Consider the following 15,376-nt stretch of genomic DNA (forward strand, 5'->3'; position numbering starts at 1 on the left):
AAGGGACTGTGGTATGACCATCCTCCCTGGAGGGTGACTTCTGACTTTCCCTCTCAGTGTATCTCTCCAGCAAGTGCATACACCTCATGGCAAAAGAGTAAATAAATAAAATGGAGGGGCTCAGCCAAGTCTGGGGTCAGCTTGAGGGTGGGTCACTGGGCTGAGAAATGTCAGCCCTCCCCGGGACTCCTGTCCAGTATATGGAACCCTAATGGACTGGCCATGTGCTATGTATGGGCCTCTGAAGACTACTAAGCAGACCTTTGGGCAAATATTGTCTAAGCAGATAGCTGATTAGCTGCCCTGGGAAATTTGGTCCATCTAGGGGACAGCTTCTCAAATATCTTATTGGATCAGAGAACCTCAGGAGCCCTCCAGGAACCCCCAGAGGCTGCTCTTACTTTGTGTCCTTGTCTAGCAGAATATAAACCCTGAACTGCTTTGTCCTCTGCTCTGACCTGGCCTTGTTTCTGGCCACTCTATCTTACCTATAGTCAGAAAGGGAACCATAGAAATCACTAGTTTAAATCCTGTTTCATAGGGAGATAGGGAAACTGAGGCTGGAGACATGGTAGCACATGCTTTTTAATGCCCCACCTTTTCTAAAATGCCGTGTTCATGGGCATTGTTGCCAAGGCCCTTGGGCTATGTTCCCAAGCCCTTGGCCATGGCCTTGCTAATGGTCTCACTCTATCCAGACATCTAATGGATGGACCCAATCCCCAACTCCAGCCAGATCTGCCTTGACTTAAGCAAGTGTGACAACAAGGCTGGCAGCTCTCCTTGCAGACCTAGCCTACTGCAATCTCATCAGAGGCAAGGGTTCATTCCAGCCAGTGCCAAAATCCCAGCCCAAAACATCCAGATGTCTCTGACCCTTCCCGTCACTGGAGCCAGGGAATGAGCAAAATCCCAGGAGGAGAATGGAGGAGAAGGGACTGTGGTATGACCATCCTCCCTGGAGGGTGACTTCTGACTTTCCCTCTCAGTGTATCTCTCCAGCAAGTGCATACACCTCATGGCAAAAGAGTAAATAAATAAAATGGAGGGGCTCAGCCAAGTCTGGGGTCAGCTTGAGGGTGGGTCACTGGGCTGAGAAATGTCAGCCCTCCCCGGGACTCCTGTCCAGTATATGGAACCCTAATGGACTGGCCATGTGCTATGTATGGGCCTCTGAAGACTACTAAGCAGACCTTTGGGCAAATATTGTCTAAGCAGATAGCTGATTAGCTGCCCTGGGAAATTTGGTCCATCTAGGGGACAGCTTCTCAAATATCTTATTGGATCAGAGAACCTCAGGAGCCCTCCAGGAACCCCCAGAGGCTGCTCTTACTTTGTGTCCTTGTCTAGCAGAATATAAACCCTGAACTGCTTTGTCCTCTGCTCTGACCTGGCCTTGTTTCTGGCCACTCTATCTTACCTATAGTCAGAAAGGGAACCATAGAAATCACTAGTTTAAATCCTGTTTCATAGGGAGATAGGGAAACTGAGGCTGGAGACATGGTAGCACATGCTTTTTAATGCCCCACCTTTTCTAAAATGCCGTGTTCATGGGCATTGTTGCCAAGGCCCTTGGGCTATGTTCCCAAGCCCTTGGCCATGGCCTTGCTAATGGTCTCACTCTATCCAGACATCTAATGGATGGACCCAATCCCCAACTCCAGCCAGATCTGCCTTGACTTAAGCAAGTGTGACAACAAGGCTGGCAGCTCTCCTTGCAGACCTAGCCTACTGCAATCTCATCAGAGGCAAGGGTTCATTCCAGCCAGTGCCAAAATCCCAGCCCAAAACATCCAGATGTCTCTGACCCTTCCCGTCACTGGAGCCAGGGAATGAGATCAGCTTTGGTGAATACAGCCTACAGTGAAGGAAAATCCCTTCCTTCAATCCTTTCAGGCTTCTTAGTATTTGAGTAAGGCACCCGGGTTTTACCCTAAGCAATAGTCTGAGATTCTCACAGCAATGTATCACAATCCTTTCAGTCTCCGTGGTTTGCTGATATTTCTCCCTTTGCCTTAGGATGCGTCCAGGATGAGCCCCAGCTGAAGTCAAATGCACTTTAGTTCTCTTATCTTAAGTATAAGGGACTGCAAGGAAGAATTAGGAATCACACACTGCACAAGGCGTTGCAAGCTTATTTACACCAGTACCTGAAAAGCAGAAGAAAATCAACTAAAATGAAATATGGGAATATATCTTGCAAAACATGCTATAAAATGGATTACTGCCGACTGTATCCACTTAATATAAGAATTTGCTTCCAAGTACTAATAAAATGCTGGAAAAGGGAAAGCAGATTATATTGTTAGGGATTTTTTTTTTTCCTTTTTGGAGAAATGCCCCCCTTCCTCAAACATATAATTAGTGATTTAGTTTGCCAATTCAGGGGGAAAAAATTAGTCATTTAAAATTGTTTAAAGCCTACAAATATTTTAGCATTGCATTGTGTAAGCAACATTGCACTGAGTTCTGGGGTTTCAGAGGCAAATAAGAAGACTCAGCATCTGTCTTCCTGGAGCTCTCGTTAAGGGGTGAAAGACACATTTTACACAGGCCAGTGTCATGAGGGTAGTAATAGAAATTTTTTTTTTCTTTTTGGAGAGATTTTCACTGTAGGGCACGTGCGCTCACCAGACAGACAGAGAGAGACATAGAGACAGAAAGCGAGAAATCACCCCCCAGGGGGGATGGTCACGCCGCAATCCCTTCTCCTCCATTCTCCTCTCGGGATCTTGGGCATGCACGCACACGCGTCCGGCGTGAGTTTTAAGCCACCGGGTCCGGGACACGAACCGCGGTCGACTACGTGGGAGTCCAGCGACATAGCCATTACGCTAACTGCTGGATCCCGGTAGTAATAGAAATTTTAGAAACGGCAGGGAGATGACTCAGGGAAGATAGTCCCAAGATGTTGATGACTGGCCCAGACTCTGAAAATCGATGGGTTTTCATGGTGGTGTAGGGAGATGGAGAGGAAAGGGCATTAACTGTCAAGGGGACAGTCTGTGCAAAGGCCCAAGAGCAAGAAACAACTGAGGATGTGGCATATACTTTATGGAATACTACTCAGTCATAAAAAATAAGACCCTGGCATTTGATAGAAAGTGGTCAGATATAGAGGATCTATTGCTGAGTGAAGTAAGCCAGGATATGAAAGAAAGATATTGTATGTACCCACTTAATATATACCGACTATCCACACTCTATGGTAGAGATAGAAATATTGGCGGGCAAAAAAGCAGTGAAAATAATTAGCGATGATGAAGACAGTGTGGAATGGAGTGGGAGAAGAGAAGAACATGAAGGATAGCAAGAGAACAAATAGAGAGGCATGACATTAGTGGGACACAGAAATGGTTTATTACCTGTGGATGATAACGTGTATAGTATTCTCAACTGGACTGATCTGAGAAGTATTTCATGTTGGGTAAAGTCTTTTTACAAGCAAAATGATAAATAGTGATAGGATGTTAAAAAAATAATTGGAATAATAATAATAATAATAATCTGGAAAAAATAATAAAAAGCTATTTGATGATGATGGGGATTTTAATGTCTTTGTATTGACTTTTATGCATCGTATTCCTTCTGGAACAAAGAAATGTAATACACTGTAAAGTTATATGTGATTCAAGGTAATATAAACAAGAGTATGATAGTAGTAAATAATTTTTTTAAAAAGTGCAGAATAAAAAAATAAAATAGACATAGAATTATTTTAAAAAAATCACCTGGGAATGTCTAGGACTGAGAATGTGAAGTGAGAATAAATAGCAATGACTTGAGAGGAAGCTGGAGAGGAGGCAGGGGCCGGATGATGATGATATATTGGATGTGTCCAGGTGGGTATTTAACTCCAACTCTGAAGAGAATGGGAAGATTTTACTTTTGCCATTGTACAAGCTAGTGGCAGATGTAGAATGAGTCTGGTGCCTGTGACTGAAGGAGGCCAAGAAAGTACCTGATTGAGTAATTCTGCATGGCGTCAGCCTTCAAGTTACAGAGGAAGATGGCAAGGATACAGCTTGTACAGGGCTGAAGTCTTCTAGAAGGAAAAAAGAAGGTTCAGTGAAGACCTCCAGGGTATTTATTCCTATATTAATTATCATTTTTTTAGGTTGCAGGAGATGTATTAATCAATTTTAATTTATTACAAAATAAATTCTAGGTGCTATTTGTGCTCTTTTAAAACATTAGAATAATTTATTTTTCTTTGATCAGAAGCCTGAAAGGAGACAAAAGCCCCTTCTTCTCTTTCTCTATTAGCGTTTCCTAGCAATCAATGTTCTTGTATATTCTACTGGAAATTTTCTGTGTACAAACAAATACATACATTTTCCGTTATGTCACATAGGATCATATTACACCACACTGTGACTTGCTTTCTATCTTAGTGTATGTTGGACACTATGCTAAGCCAGAACACATAGCTCAACCTTGAGTTTGTAAACAGCTGCACGATATTCCATGTATGAATGCACCATAATTTATTCTAACTAGCCTCCTATAGAAGATTTCTAATATTTTCATTTTTTCTATTAAAATAATGCAGCAATGAGCATCCTCTTACATATGTCTCCATATACTCTTTCCAGCATTCTGCCAAGTATCGGCTTAAAGAAAAACAGTTCTTAAATTTGACTTCTATGTATGTTCAAATATTCTTGTCTCTGTTTCTGTTATAGGGTCCAGCCACCATTTAAAATCAGGCTTTTAATGAGCCCAGCCTTTTCTCTTCTGTTTCTCTCTTTTTAACTTAACTCAGTAGAAAGAACTCATGCAGCTACACAGGTTTCCCTGAAGCCTTCCTATTTTTCTTCTTCTTTGGTCTGGGTCATTTAGAAAATATAAATATTCACAATTATCTCATATATTTTTAATTTGTAGAAAATAGGGGACTCTGTTTATTGGATGACCTATCCAGTCCTTCCTCTTTGGCTACATGATCCGAGTGGCTTTGAACTTGTTTGTACAGTGGGATTTAGTTATAAGGAAGAATAAAAGAGAAATAATTGTCACATTTCTAGCAAGAGTGTTATGGAGCTTCAACTTCCCATCAGCTGGGGGAGGAGGAGAGAGAGGCTGGGAAGTCTGCCACAATATTTGGCATGGCTGGGCTTCCAGATTGCATCTATTTTTGTAGCTGCACAAGTTGGGAGGAGATTAGAAGGAGAGTCAAATTTCCTGCTCCAGGTTGTAAATTGATCAAGAGGTGGAAGGAGCACTAGATTGGGAGTCAGAAGACTGGCTCATGGTTCAAGATTTCCCAGATATTAATAATAGGACCTTGGAAAAATTCTATCCCTTTCCAAATCCTCTTTCTCTTAGTTTTGAATAAAAGGATGTTGGGTTATTTGGTATGAATGTTGTTATTCTGAGGTTCTGGGAAAGTTTACCCCATTTTTAAAAACTCTATAAATCGTGAGAATGTTTGCCCACTTATCAAAAAGATTTACTGGGAATAACTTTGTTAGTACATAAATTCAGAGTTGAACCGGGAGTCACATCTTTGTCCATGCATCCTCTTTTAAAGCTTTGCCACCAGCAATATGGAGGGCTGGAAAGGGTGAAGTGACAAGCAAACTTACTGCAGAAGTCACTGGAGCCATTTAGGAGCCTCCAGATGAAACTGTCCAGATGCTTCAGAAGCAGAAAAGCCTGCTTGGTGCCCAGAGAGAAGCCCAGGTGAGATGAGGAAATGCATACAAACCTGAACATAAAAGTGACTGGCCCTAACCCCTTGCAGGCTTATTCTTAGGGCAGAAATTCCAGAAACAGCTAACACATGTATAAATGTACCCATGCTCCTAGTGGGTCTTCTCAGCCACACGTGTCTAAGGGCATATACTGGGTCTGGCCTTCTAAACACATTCACCTAAGTCTCTCCAGAGGTCACAACCATCATGGTCCTTCCTGGAGATCCAGTATCCTTCCAATACTTCCAGGATATTTTCTCACTCAAGGAATTCCTCGTGTAGTCATAATAAGGGTGATTTCTTCTGAGATTGTTCTCAAAGATCTGGTATTTCTCCAGGGTTCTTTGACCTCTTGGTAAATTGCCAGGCTTAGCCTGCATAGAAAATTCCTTTCCTTTTGGGGGGAAGGGGTTTATAAGGCAACCCATAAACCATGACTTTTAGCAACACACACACACACAGAGCTAATCATGGAAAAGAAAATGATTTCTATTGAAATAATATCTTCTTTTCCAAGGAAAAATTGGTATGGAAAAATAAAGGCCCACATTCTAATGAACAAAAATATCAATGACAGTAATATTGGGTCATCAGGAAAGTCATGACACATTTTTGCATAGAAAAACAGGAAAATACATCATGATTTTTCCGACGACCTAATAGTATGCTATCATTACAACAGATTTATTGAACACTACTATTTATTGAATATTACTATGTAAATTTTGTAAGATCAAGAGCCTTGCCTATCTTGTTATCTGGTATATCCCCAGCTTTAGAACAGAATCTAGGTATAGAATTGCCCAAATGATGTTTACTGTGAGCCAGTTGGTGCTATTATACCCTCGTTTTACAAATAAAGTAACTGAGGCTTAAGCATTAAAGGGGTACAAGCTAAATGATGTATAGTGATTGAATGCATATTAAAAATAAATAATAAAATAAATTTTGAAAAAAGGATTAAAGGGGTTACCTTGCCCCAAATCACAATGCTAGTAATTCCACAGAGCTGGAATGCATACTCTAAAATGGTCTCTATCATTATTACATATTCTTCTGTCTCTAGGTCACTTGAAGCTACTCTAAGCAAAAAAGAAAACAAAACAAAAAACAAGCACCTTGGTTTCTTAGATATCAATGACAAACGATGGCTTATGGATTTGACTAAGTAGTTACCTTCTGTAACTTTCCACCCTCGTGAAAATTTCCACTGGCGAAAGCATAAAGTTTTTCTTTAGAAATCAACAACATCCCACATATGACCACTATGGGGTACATAAAATTAGAAAAGAAGGAAGTAGAATTGTCTCCTTTCTTCAGAAGTGTTATTGTTTTGGTTTCTAGACAGAGATGCTGACTCTCTGGGAAAGTTTCAGAATCACTAAATTCCTTGTGAAAATCCTATTCGTGTTAAATATTAGAAATATCTAAAGCAAATCTCTGAAGGCTGCTGGTGTCTGTTTTGGAGAGAGACTTATTAGAACTCTTATTCTCTGCCTCACTTCTAAAATGCTAATTTGATGCATGCACTTACTCAGAAGATGACTGATTTGTTCATCGGCTGATTGATATTTGGCATCACCCCACACTGCTGCTCCTCACTGAAAACTCAGGAACAATAATCAAATGTTAAGTTTCTCAAGAACCTTTCTTCCAAAGAAAATCAAACCACTTGCCCTTTGTTATCTCAATTATTTCCAGAGCATCTTGGGAAGATCTTGTTTTCACCTTTAGTATCACAAACCTGGAAGAGCACTAGACAGAGCTGGAAGACTTGGCCATGAATCCTGCTCTGCTACTGTGAGGACTCATAAAAATCAATGTACTGCTTCTTTTCAGAATTCTGGAATTTCCTGCCTGTAGGGCTGTTGGGTTCGGTCAGTAAGGTAGCATATGGAAAATAAAGGCAATAGGTGTTACAAGGGAATCACTGAGAGCCTGCTTAGCACATGGTAAAGATCATGATCTCTGCAGCCAGCCACCCTGAGGATGTATCCCAGCTCTGTTACTTATTTGCTGTGTTGACCTTGAGCAAGTTCCCTGGCCTCTCTGTGCGTTAGGCACCCATCTGAAATAAGAATAGCACATCTGTCTTATAGAGTCTAATGAGATAATGTACATAAAGGTGCTAATAGCAGTACTTAACCCATAGTTAGTGCTCACTTAAAAGGGTTCTGTTAATTTTTTTTTTTTTTTTTTTAGGAAATAAGTGAAATGGTTTATAATGAAAATATGTGTAGGCTGTAAAACACAGCTCAGGTATTCATTCGGTTAAGACTCGTTGAACAAAGCCCGGTAAGGATATAATGATATTCTCAGACAAAGCTCCTACCTTCTGGTACTGCTGATTACAGCCCAAATTGGAGGTGAGAGAGCAGAAAATCCCCTGGGGCACTGAAGGAATAGATAAAAGGATTCAGTTTTCTAAAGAGAGGTTTCTGTCTGACCAAGTAATCTTCTGTCCATGGCTACAGTAAACTTCAAAGGATGTTTTATCATTTGCAAAGTACTTTCGCTGTCTTTGTACTAATGCGTACCTTAGCTCTGGAATAGGGCAGGAGGTATTTGGCAGTTGAGGGCAGAGAGAAAGGCTTGGAGGTTAAGTGGCATTCACAAGGGCTCTCCAGTTGTATGTGGTAGAACCCGGGCTTCCTCTTTCTTCCCCTCCCCAAGCTGTGCCTGGTGACCATCTGTCCCAAGCCAGATCTTGTCCATGTTCTAGAGTATTGTCTTCTCTAGTTTTCTGCAGTACAGTGATGATTATCGGAGTCTAGTCTGCTTATAGAAAGCTGTGTATATGATAAGAGAGAAAGGGAGCGGGCAGATAGGAGGGAGGGATCAGTGTGTCATTGCATAGTGAGCTGCCCATGTGGAGGTGATGTTTTGCAGAGCTATCAAGGATATCTGGACACTATGGATACTCATCTCTACAACCATCTGTTTTCTCATCAACAAATGGGCTAATGAAGATCTCCTTGCCACTCTGGTCTACTGTAAGAATTAAAAGAGAGAAACCATAAAAGGACCTTCATACTTGGGGTGACCCAAATGGTCAAGTCCTTCTGCACTCTCATCTTTCATGGTGTTAAGGATGACATAAAAATTTCACCCTCACAGTCACTGTGGGGCTCCATTTGTGGGTTCTGCTGAGAGGAAGGGAGAGAAACATCTATCTGCTCTCTCTGACCCTGTGAAACACTCACCTCGGTCCATCTACTGGGTTCTAGCGAAAGAAGAAGAACCAGCCTCCCTTCTTTTTTCTTGACCTCTGGTTCTTCACTGTTCTCTGTTCCTGCCTCATCCCACAGAAATTGGTCTGAAATGTCAGAGAATCATGTTTTTAGCAGGAGAAACACGTCAGAGGTCATCCTAACCAGCCACTCTGACATCTATCTTTGACACACTTGGATTACCCTTAAAGATCTTGGGAGATGCAGGTGACGTCTGACAATCACCTGGCATCAGACACCAGGGTGAAGAAATCCTTTCTATATCATCTTGATAAGGTTGATGCTTGAATAACTCACATGACAGGGAAATATATGTCAGTTTCAGTACTGCTATTTTGCATTGATTTGTTTTCTTGTTTAGAGAACATTAGGACATGACTAGGTAAACTATAAGGAAGCTGGATTTTTTGAGATAAGCCTTTATGCTGAGTCCCAGCCTCTTCAGAAGGAAATAGCCAGGCTTGACTCTGCCTTCTCTGCTGTAGTCCTAGCCAGTGACTTTTGCTTTGGTGACCAAGCAACCTGGCTACTCTGGACATAGCTGATTGGACTGGTGTGGAAACCTGACCCACAGGCAACTAATTATCTCTAGGTTGGCCAAAGGCAGACAAAGGATGGTGGTAAAGAATTACCATTAAATTTTTTTTTCAAGTGGCATAGTGGTTAAGGCCTGTTGGGTAGGGATTGGTTCATGGTTATAGCATCATGGAGGTAAGACTTTGTGAATGTCTTACAAGACCTAGTGAGTTTTAGATCTCATGAGAAAAGATTAGTTGTTATGAGAGCAGGTTGGTATAAAAGAGAGCCAAAAGGCTAGCAGGTGATGGTGTGGTTAAGGTGGTGCTGGCCTCCCTCATGGCCAACTGTGGTTTGAGTCCTAGATGAGTGGTTTGAAAATCATGCCAGGTGCATGTGCATGCATGCCCAAAATCCCAGGAGGAGAAGGGATTGTGTCATGGGCCCCCACCCCCCACCCCCCGGTGGGTGATTTCTCATTTTCTCTGTCCCTGTCTCTCTTTCTCTGGCAAATGTATATGCCCTATAGCAAAAAAGTAAAATAAAAAAATAGATAAATAAAAGAGAGCAAACTGTTGCTCTCTCTGCATGTGCCCTCAGTCCTCTGTGCGTGTCCTCAGTCCTCTGTGCTTCCATTTGTAATGCTATAGACCTCAGCTGTGGACTTTCAGCTACCAGAATCATCAGTTTGTAAATAAACCTCTGTATTCTTTATAAAACTACCAGGGTTCAGGTATTTCTGTTAGCAAGACAGTAATAGGCCTGCTCTACACCTTGAGTGACTTTCCATTTCTGAGTGACTCCATCCCAGAAGGCAGCTCCTCTTCTTTCTGGGAGGTTGATTGAATAGCTTTTCCCCTCCATGTTCCTAAGGCCTGTCCTGAGAGTGATGATCTTGGTTTCTTCATTTCCATGGTTTCTTCTTGCAAACCCCTGAAGTAGCCATAGTGAGTCTATTCTTTGTACCAACAGTGACAGATTGTCAACTGCCAAGGAGGCCCTGTTCTTGCTGAGGAGATGAGGCAGCAGAGGAACTGAGCAGTGTTGCCTTGAGTCCCATGTCAACCAGCACCTCTTCTTCCGAGTGTCTACCTGGCAGAAAGTCACAGGTGTCCCTGCCCCAGTCAGTGTACCATCACATCCCCTCATAGCATCATCGTCTAATATGTCTTTCTATCAGTTTCCTGTTGCTATCCTAATAAATTACTACAAATATAATGACTTTAAATGACTTCATTTATTTATTATTTATTTTTTACCACTCCAGAGGTCACATATCTGAAATTTGACTTCCTCTAGCTGGTCATCTGGTCTCCCTCTTATAAAAGCCCTATAATTATATTTAGGACCCACCCAGATAATCTAGTATAATCTTTCGATCTTTATACCCTTAATTTAATCACAGCTACACAGTCCTCTTTCCCATGTAAAGTATCATTCACTCATTCTAGGGATTAGGGATTTGAATATGCTGGGGGCCATCACCCAATTTACCACCATCTTCTTCATATATTTATTTACTTTTATTTTTTCTCTGCTTTCTCCTCCCTGTAAAACAACTTCTATGGGAGCCCAGGCCTCATCTGTCTTGTTCATCACTGTAATCCTTATTGTGGGATAGAGACTAGCATATTGTAGATGCTGATAAATACTTGTTGAATTAATAGGTAAATGAATTAATAGAATGGCCAGAATTTGTAATGTTTCAGAGGTTCCTTTGGTCTAGAATTATGTTTTCTCTTGGATCTTCTAAACCAAGCTGTTCTAGGAAGTGCTATTTCTGCAAGATGTCTTATGAAAAGAACTTCTATTATCAAATAAGTCTGGAAAGTACACTAACTATATCTTGTTCTTAGAGATATTCAGTGCATATCAGCTTGTTAAAGGCTTTGAGAAGCTCCACAATAAGGAAACCTCATTAACTGATGGTACAATTCATCAATTTCAAAATTTATGTGACAGCAGTTATACTTTTCCTGGTTATACTCTATAATAACATTCTGTAAAGTTAATGTCCAAGGAACTCCTGTTGGGAATGTTGTTTTCACTGTTAGGTTGCCCTATTCTATCTCTGAGCTTGTCGAATGTGTTTCTATCTTACTGTTATTATTATTTTTTTGCCTCTTCTTCCTCCTCTTTCTCCTTTTCCTTTTTCTTCTGCTTTTTCTCCTCCTCTTCTACTTCCTTATTAATTTTACCTCTAAGCTTAACTTGGTCTCAGCTCTGCTCTTACAAGTTCCTGCTCCCATCTGCTTCTCTATCCTTCCTTATGGATCCTAGTTGGAGAACACTCTATACCTCTCTGGGCTCTGGCCTATTTTTTGACACTGTTCTTAAGTGCCTCCATCATACTTTTGTATTCCACTTAGGTCAAGTTATATTCCTTCTGTGTTTGGGGCATTTTTTTTTAAGTCAAAGTTCTCCAAATATAGCAGAGAAGCTTAGTCCATGACCTTCAGCTTATTTTATAGCTAAGAAGTAAAAATGTTTACTTTTCATTACTGTTGATCATGTTGTTAGTATTGGTCATGATGGCTTACCTTCAAATAGTCTGATTATCTAAGGTCTGGAGGGATTACATGTTGTAGTCTAGAATATGTTGTATCTTTGGGAAGGGCTGATCCTGGAGGCCCAGATATGCAGCCTAGTCTTCTAGCAGTATGGTAGCCTGAACTGGACTCCAGCACCTGAATGGAATCAGAGATGGGCATTCATTTTGTTAAAATTATGTTTAGGGCTGGCCATTGGCATGGTGGTTAAGGCAGCTGGACTCCACATGGCCAACTGTATGGTTTGAGTCTTGGACCTGACAGCTTATAAAACACACTGGTGTGTGTGTGTGTGTGCGTGCACACGTATGTGTATGTCCAGATCCCAAGAGGAGAATGGAGGAGAAGGAATTAAAACATGACCATCGCTCCTGAGGGGTGATTTCTCTTTCTCTCTCTTTCTCTTTCTCTCTCTTTCTCTTTCTCTCTCTCCAGCAAGCATATGTGCCCTGTAGCAAAACAAAAACAAAAACTCCATGTTTATAGAGGTATTTGTTTTCCCCATATTAAATTGTAAACTTTTAACAAGCTTTTGATTCCTGGCATATCTCCAGGATCTAACAAGGATAATGTAGGCACCACAGTACCCATTTCTGGTGTAATATTATTTCTCCATTACTTTATGTTTAATAGTGCTTTCACATTCATTGTCTAGTTCTCTCAACAACTGTATGAGGCAGTACTATACCCATTCTAGAGATGAGAAAATAAGTTCAAATTATGTGACCAGTGGATAAGTGACATTCAATACTCACCTATGAATCTTCAGATTCTTCTATAGCTACATTTACACTAAAATTTTAAAAAGAGCAAATATTTGTAAAGTGCTCTCATGTTTGCAGCATACTTTTATGCATATACTTTTATTTAATCCTCAAAAGGAGTTTATTGAGGGAACCAGCAGTTAGTGTAATGGCTATGTCGCTGGACTCCCACGTAGTCGACCGCGGTTCGCGTCCCGGACCCGGTGGCTTAAAACTCACGCCGGGCCCGTGTGCGTGCGTGCCCAAGAATCCCAAGAGGAGAATGGAGGAGAAGGGATTGCAGCGTGACCATCCCCCCTGGGGGGGGTGATTTCTCGCTTTCTGTCTCTATGTCTCTCTCTGTCTGTCTGGCGAGTGGACGCGCCCTATAGCGAAAAGCCTCTCCAAAAAAATAAAAATAAATTAAAAATTTTTTTAAATGAAAAAAAGTAGTTTATTGAATAGTCAGAGAAAGTACTTTTTTATTTATCATTTATTTATTTAATTCCATTTATTATTATGATTACTATTAAATTTGACCACAAAGAGAGAGAAAGAGAAAGCGAGAAAGCAAGCCACCAGGAACTGTGGTTGGCCATGTGGGAGTCCAGTGCCTTAACCACCACGCACGCCACCTACTGGCCCCTGGAGCAAGTGTTTTAATCTTCATTTTACAAGTGACAAAACTGAAAGTTGCGGCTCAGATTTATATTGGGTTGTCGGGAAAGTCATGATGCAGAAAAATATGTCATGACTTCTGACGACCCGATAACTCAGGTCCTATAACTGGGATTGAATTTAAAAACAGAACTTTCAAATTCATATGTCAAGCGCTCTCAGATACCCCAGACTTCCTTGTATCTTTCCCAAAGGTATAAAACATGTGGAAAATAAAATCTAAGGTTAAACAAATCTAACCAGTTAGCTAAGAGTAACAAATGCTTCAAGTGTTAAAAGTAATAAATGTTAGGTACCTGCTTTTTGTTACCTGAAGGCAACAGCTGACTTTTGGAACTGGAGTGGGTGTGGGAATGCCTTGCAGTGTATTCCAAGGTTAGGGTCAGTAAGTGAAGGAGATGTTACCTCTTATCTCTGTTCTCTATTCACTGTCTATCTTCATTGTCAGGAAGTTCTTTTTCATTTGTAAATGAACTCCCTCCTGCTGCAATTTGAATCCTTCTCCTCTTGTTTTGCCCCAGGGGTACAAACCTGATTTGTCACCAAACTTTTCCTTTCTGTATTGCCCTGGCTAAAATAGGGGTCTAGTTGCAAGTTGTCTGGGTTTTAATTTCCCTGCTGCCTGTGTTCTTACCTCGAATAATTCAGACCAAGAAGGAAGCCCCTTCCTTTTAGATGTTAAGAATCGCAGTATTTAATATGAGAGCCATCTTTGGAAAAATAAGATGACTTACTACCCAGGTTCAAGGTGGAAGAGTTCCAGTTAGTGACAGGATATAGGTCTGGGATGATAGCAGGATATGTAGCCGGGCTGGATGATTCCGTGTTCCAAATCTGGATCCTCATAGGATTTCGGACAAGGCCATGTGGTCGTGCCTCTGGTAGGATGGACCATGAACCTGAACCTGGCTGAGGGCACCTGATCTCAGGCCCTGCAGGGCTCGTCCACTCTAGAAGAACTGTGTTCCTGAAGGGAAGTCTCCCAGCAACTCCTGATTTGGAATTTTCTCCCCTCCCCACATGGAATAATTTATGGCAAGCCCCAAAATAAGCTCCTTAAAATATCCAAACAATGTTGTTGTTGTTGGGTTTTTTCCTTCCCCCTAAGCGTTTTACATCCAGGCCTCCATCAGGCAAATTTCGGATAAAAGGTGATTAGTGTTTTGGCAGGATTTTCATGAGGCTTTCTCTTGTATTTCTGCCAACGAGCTTGCCAGGCCCAGATTTGATTAAAATGGCAGTGGGCTCTGCTACTTGAATGTAATTAGAACCATTCATTAAAGCTTTTGCTGACAGTTTGGCAACCTGTGCATTTTTCAGAGTATGGCCAGCAGCCCATGGAAACGGCTCAGGAATGGAACAAGGGTCCAACAGCCCAGACCGATCTCGAGGAATGGGACATGCTCCCTGACTAGGAGGCTTCTGCGTGGCCAGAGTGGCATTCACAGCCATGGAGAGCTCCTTTAATTGGATTAAGGGGGATGGGAGGTGCTGCCTTCTTGCGGAAACCAAAGCTAAGCGGGAGGTATTCTGGTGCCTTTCATGGAGACTATAGTGTGCTTCAGTCCTAATGACAAGCATCCTCGAACAAACCGTCACATAAGCACAGACCCACACAGGGTGGCCAGCCACTGCACAGCTAGGCCAGCATCCTGTTCTTTCTACCGCTGGTGCCAAATACAGAGACTGAAGGTAGATACCCAGTAAATGCTACTGAATAAATAATAGCTAAGAAACCGAAAAAAGAACATTTGATTTATTTTCAAAATAGTTTTCAGAAGTGTGGCCTCCCTACCCCCAGCCTTGTCCCCTCCAATCGATTGGCCAAAGTCATCTTTCCAAAAGGCCTTTCTGGCCCATGTTCTACCTACAACATGTCAACTGCTCCCCTTCTCTTAGGGATGAAATCCACAGTCCTTGGCCTAGTCTGCCTTGTGAGCCTGAGATCTCACCTGCTTTCCCTA

Source organism: Tupaia chinensis, unplaced genomic scaffold (genome assembly GCF_000334495.1).
Source record: "Tupaia chinensis unplaced genomic scaffold, TupChi_1.0 Scaffold143795_1, whole genome shotgun sequence".
In the NCBI taxonomy this organism is placed as follows: Eukaryota; Metazoa; Chordata; class Mammalia; order Scandentia; family Tupaiidae; genus Tupaia; species Tupaia belangeri.